Genomic DNA, 5942 nt, shown 5'->3' with positions numbered 1-5942 from the left:
TCCATAGAGATCCATCTCTAGCCCGTGCTCCCCCGGGTGTTGATCCGTCAAGAGCGGCCTCGCCTCGATACCACTTGTTCGGCTAGAGAGGGGGGGTGTGAATAGCCGCCCCAAATTCTCGCGTTCTTCCTACAGTTAGGGTTAGTCGCAGCGGAAATACAAGGAAGAAACTAAGGAGAAGAAAAACAAACCGATGTAACGAGATTCGGAGATGAACTCCTACTCCTCGGCGTGTCCGTAAGGTAGACGAAGCCTACCAATCCGTCGGTGGATGAGTCCCCGGAGAACCGGCTAAATATGAGCTCCTTATGGGTGGAGAAACCTCGCCACAACTACTTCTTGCAACAGCAAGATAAGGAGTACAAATACAAGAGAAGCAAGAAGTAAATACACAGCAAATGTAAACAACCCTTGTCTTCTTGTCGACTGTTGAAGAAGCAACAGCTTCTCAGACGCCAACCACAGCAGCAGCTCAGTCGGAGTCCCAGCCGAAGGAAGAAGCTCACGCGAAGCTTGCGAAGAAGAGCTCAACAAAGCTCAAGCACCAGAACAGCAGCTCTGTAGCAGAAGAGAAGAGAAAGAAGCAGTCGCAGCAACGAAACCCTGTAGCGTCTTTTATACCTGCGAAGAAGAACACAAAGGAATCTAGCCGTTGCGTCGCAACGGCTAGTTCTCTGATCGGTCCACAGACCGATCAGGAGTGTGCCTGATCGGTGCTGACCGATCAGGGTATGGCCTGATCGGTCTGCTGACCGATCAGGTCTTATTGAGTGCGGTTCCTCGCACTCCTCAAGATCGTTACCTGATCGGTCGGCAGACCGATCAGGATATCGCCTGATCGGTCCCCAGACCGATCAGTAAGCTCACAGAATCGATGCGTGCCTTCTGTTTGTTATCTGATCGGTCACCAGACCGATCAAATACACAAGCGTATCACTGGATCGGTCTGGTGACCGATCCAGAGCTTGGTTTTTGCCCAAACCAAGTCCCAAGTCTCCCAAACCAACATCCGGTCAACCTTGACCTGTTGGTACATCATGCTTAGCATCCGGTCACTCCCTTGACCTGCTAAGACTTCCCCGCCAAGTGTCCGGTCAATCCCTTTGACCTACTTGGACTTTCCTCAACACCAGATGTCCGATCATCCCTGATCCATCTGGATTTTCCCTTGCCTGGCTTCACTCACCCGGACTTTCACCTGGCTTCACTCACCAGGATTTCCACACTGCCTAACATCCCAGTTAGGACTTTCTCACTGCCTGGCTTCACTCACGGGACTTTCCAACCGCCTAACATCCCGTTAGGACTTTCCCACCGCCTGGCTTCACTCACCGTGACTTTCCACACCGCCTAACATCCCAGTTAGGACTTTCCCACCCCTGGCTTCACTCACGTGACTTTCCACCTGCCTAACATCCCAGTTAGGACTTTCCCTCGTGCCAAGCTCCCTGCTTGGACTTCTCCGTGCCAAGTCTCCGTACTTGGACTTTTCCCGTGCCAAGTCTCCACACTTGGACTTTTCGCGTGCCAAGCTCCCTGCTTGGACTTTTCCAGTGCCAAGTTCCCTGCTTGGACTTTTTCCGTTGCCAAGTCTCCATACTTGGACTCTTTCCCGAATCAGGTCAACCTTGACCTACGGTTGCACCAATAATCTCCCAAACATCTATTCTTGTCCCATATCAAGAATACAACTCTTCCACGAGTGTCAAACATCAAAATACAACTCAACTAGGTCAACCTTGACCTAAGGTTGCACCAACAATCTTCCTAAGTCAAACATCAAAATACAACTCGAGTCAGGTCAACCTTGACCTAAGGTTGCACCAACAGTGGCTGTGCAAGAAGCTATCTAGTTAAGAAGGTTCCTGAAGTATCTAAAGATTGCTAAGGACAGTGAGAGTCATATTACAGTGTACTGTGACAGTCAAGCTACAAAAGCTTTTTCTAAAGATCTCAAATATCACAACAAAGGCAAGCATATATAAATTAAGTATAATTTTGTAAGGAATGTTATTGTCAAGAAAAAGGTAGTTCTTGAGTACATCCCTACGTGTAATATGCTTGTAGATTCTTTTACTAAGTCATTAACTAAAAAGTCATTTCAAGGACATGTGAAGTCTTTGAAACTTCGAAGAATGTAACATATTGTAAAGATATTTAGATATATGAAAATGTCATGATCTATTCAGAGTATATGTCTTTGTTATATTTGAATAAATTCTCGATAAGCATGTTAGTAGGTTGAGATTGGTCCACTCACATGGACAATTATCTCTATTTGATAAGTATAAATAGAGGTAAGACCGTTACTTATAAGACAACTTATGTAGCTGTGAATAGAGACATACCCATAAAGTTAAGGTCACCTTGATAATTATGTTAGGATGAGATCATTTATATAATGATTGAAGTAAATGAACCCACTATTTATTGAATCTGCTTAAGGCCAGATTGGAATTCATATGTTGAATTCAGTATTAGACATTAGGTATGTCTAGATCGAAATCTGTATAATATTAAATTTTGGGAAAAACATTCACTCTTTTTAGTAAAGAGAATAACATCGTAGCATGTGATTCATACCACGTGTGCTATGGCGATAATAAGGGTAGTAGGATAATGGATCCCTGCTTCTCTACTATGTGAGGCCCTTGAGATTATAAGTTAATCTCAATCTTACCATAAGTGACTATTTAGCTGTCTACTTGAAGTTTTAATCAGTGTCTGCTACTTTAGCATGTTTCCTATTGGTTATGGGCAATTCGGTCTATGGAGCATAACTAAGAAAACGACTTATTAGAATGAATAGATTCTAGCTAAAAAGGAAGATTAAGATTAATTTACATACATTTATTCACTGGTACCGGTACATTTTTATTCCGTACATAAAATGTAATTGTGAATAATTGTATTGAATTGGAAATGTTAAACATGTTCTCGACATAATAGTCATTATAAGAGATTAGAAATGTTCATAATAATGTAAATGATTTAATTTGTGGTAAAAACAAGTTATTGATGTCTCTGATTCGTTCTATAAAGCAGCTATGTAAGGTGTAATAATCTTCTTAGCAATAATTAATCAGTGTGTCTGCTATCGCACGAATCATTTTTCCTAAAAGTATGGATTGGATGTTCTTATTTGCTCTTTGTGACTAATTAGTTTTTTGCTCTAGTCTTCGTGACTTGATCATCTTATAGTCTACGTGACTTACATGATTTTTGTGACCATATAACCTTTATGGATTGACATGGATGAATGAGAGATGTCGGACGATTTGAAATGTTGTAGAATTTGCAATGTTAGACGTTGAGGAGATGATTGGTTCATCTCCCTCCATTTATTGCAATGAAAGGTAATTAAAGCATCGGTTACAAACCAATGCAATCTTCCTATATATCTATGTGTCCAAGAGCGATTAAAAGGTAACAAAGAGGGAGGTGATCGTAGCAATCGGAAAAGGATCCAGTGAGATTGGGATTTGGCTCGTGAAATTTGAAGAGTTCTTCAGTTCGTCTGTGATTACTCTTCTTACGGTAAGCACGAAGCTAAAGATCTGTCGCCGACATCAATTCGAAGTAAGTGTTTACATTTGATGGTGAATTTCATGCTAACTAGATGCTTCATTACTTCCCCTCAAACTTTTGATTCAAATCAACTCATCTTTTGTAGCTAAAGAAATCAGCTACTGTTAAGGAAAGGGAGCCCAGAGCCCTACGCCTGAATCTACTAATGTAGAGAAGATTAGTTACATTGATATTAATGGTTTATAGCATGAAAAGAAAGTGGAGGAAAATATAGACACACCCTCAGATTCTAGTTCCTCTTAACTAAAAGTTTCTGTGGAAAAAAAAAATATGATTGTCATGATTGAAGATTGTATTGTTTCGTCCCTACAAGCAAGTCTCAATAATAGATGTTAAAATGTGATAAAATAGATTGAGATTGTATAAACATTTTCATCTATAATTAGAAGAGTTAAGTGCAGTACAATAGGAGTAAAGAAAGACCAGAAGAAACAATAGTCAATATCATAAAAAAAAAGTTTAATTAAACTGAGTATCACTAGCAACCTAGCCTTGTATTTAGTTTAATGAGGAAATAAGATTCATGTAGCCGACCCAAAATAATTGAGATAAATGCATCTTAGCACCATATCCATCTACGAATTCACAACCTGAATAGATGTGTGTTATATTTTGGATAGAGGAATTGTACAATCAAATAGAAGAAGGAAAAAAGGAATGGCAGGATGCACATAAACAGCATGAAAACAGGAGATTATAAAACATTCAAACTTATGATTGACTGATTGATTATTTCAAACTATCAGGAACAATAAGAGCAATTGGCCATTTTGGACACAACTCATGTTCAATAGTGCTAGCCAAGCACAGAAAAACATAGGTTAAAAGTAACAACAATATCTCTTAACTAGGGAAACGTGATCTTACAGCCTGGAAAATCAGCCACTTGGCTCTCAAGCTAGCAATTGAAACTAAACTAGGGTAAGAGAATTCTACAACTAATCCATACTTAACAATGAATTTCTTCTGGTTGCAGTTAAGAATTTCACTTAAACTGCATTGTATATTTTTTTACTTCGAAACTTTTTGCCTCCAGGCTCTTGTTTTTTCCATGCCGAAAGAACTCTAGATAATTAGCTATCTCACTGATATCTCTTCCCATTTCTTCAACCAAGAATCTCATTTTGGGTTCCAGGGATTTGCTGACACTTTTGATCAGAGCAGGTGGATATCCAGCAACAAAATTTGCAATTTGCTTATTGTCAAAGCCACACCGTTTCAAAAATGCTAAGTTCGGTCTGAGGACCCTATCTACATCCCTACAAAATACTTCAGGAAAATAGCAAACTACCCTTTGCAAACTTAGTTCATCTAAGCCTATCCACTTAAGAAATTCTGTTGTCGGCCAAAGCCGTTTCTCAACGCTGTAACCCAGTAAGAATGGATTTTTTGCTAAAGTTTTAGTAATCAACCACTCCTTATTGAGGCCGATGATTGTGAGGAAATCAGTAATCTGAGTCAATTTCAGTTCACTGTAGCTAATGAGCCTTGGATTCAGCAAGAGCATCTTACCCAGTTGCTTCTCTGAAATGCCTAAAGCTTGGAAGAAAGCTAGCAGAGGACAGCTTCTGCTCAAACCTGTGAGAGAGAATGCCAGGAAATTTGGTTATGGCTGAGGCCACTTCACCAGGCTTTGATCCAAAGGTTGCAAGGCACTGGAAAGAAGGGACAAGTTTCTGATTCAAACTCAAAGTGAGGATCTTGGGGCACCATAAGGAAGCTTCCTCTTTTGAATACCAATGGATTCCAGGTAACTCCAGTTCTCACTGGCTCTCTCCCTTTCTATGTTCTCCAGCCGATTGCATCTCCTCAGCATTCTGTTGATTTTCTTGTCATCAAATCCTTTCTCCTTGAAGAGCCCGACAATGCTGAGCTTCGGAGAGCATCCACAATGGGCGGAGAGGGTATTTCTCCAAATATCTTCAAATTCTGTTAAAAATCATTGTGCAAAATTCTATTTTTTTTTTTCTCTTTTAAAAAAATAAAATGAGTTGTGCATCTAAGACTGTAGCACAGTGTTCGTGTGTGGGTGGGCCGACAACCATCCATGTTGCAACTTTTTCTTATTTTTTTTTTAAATTCAATGTATTTATTGATATTTGCATTGATTTTTAATTAGTTAACGTTGTCAAATGAAAAAGTTTATGAATCAACGCTCAATTTTTAAAATGTTGGGCAATGTTTATTTTTTATATATATACATCATTTTTTTTATTATCAAAATTTTATCAATTTCAACTTATTTCATCCATATATCTATAAAAAAACACTATATATAAAAAATTTAAAGAGAAATAAATAAAAATTTAATTATTATTTTAAAAATTTATTGAACTCTCTAAATATAGATAAAA

The 5942-nt window shown here is 39.1% G+C and overlaps 1 pseudogene; it reads right to left on the bottom strand.

The window, feature by feature from the left end:
• Positions 1-4431: 4431 nt before the first annotated feature.
• On the bottom strand, positions 4432-5637 carry LOC121990873 (annotated as a pseudogene).
• Positions 5638-5942: the final 305 nt, after the last annotated feature.

The sequence above is a fragment of the Zingiber officinale genome, chromosome 6B (assembly GCF_018446385.1).
Source record: "Zingiber officinale cultivar Zhangliang chromosome 6B, Zo_v1.1, whole genome shotgun sequence".
NCBI lineage: Eukaryota > Viridiplantae > Streptophyta > Magnoliopsida > Zingiberales > Zingiberaceae > Zingiber > Zingiber officinale.
Note: the sequence above shows the minus strand (reverse complement) of the source record. Positions and strands in the feature narration are given on the sequence as shown.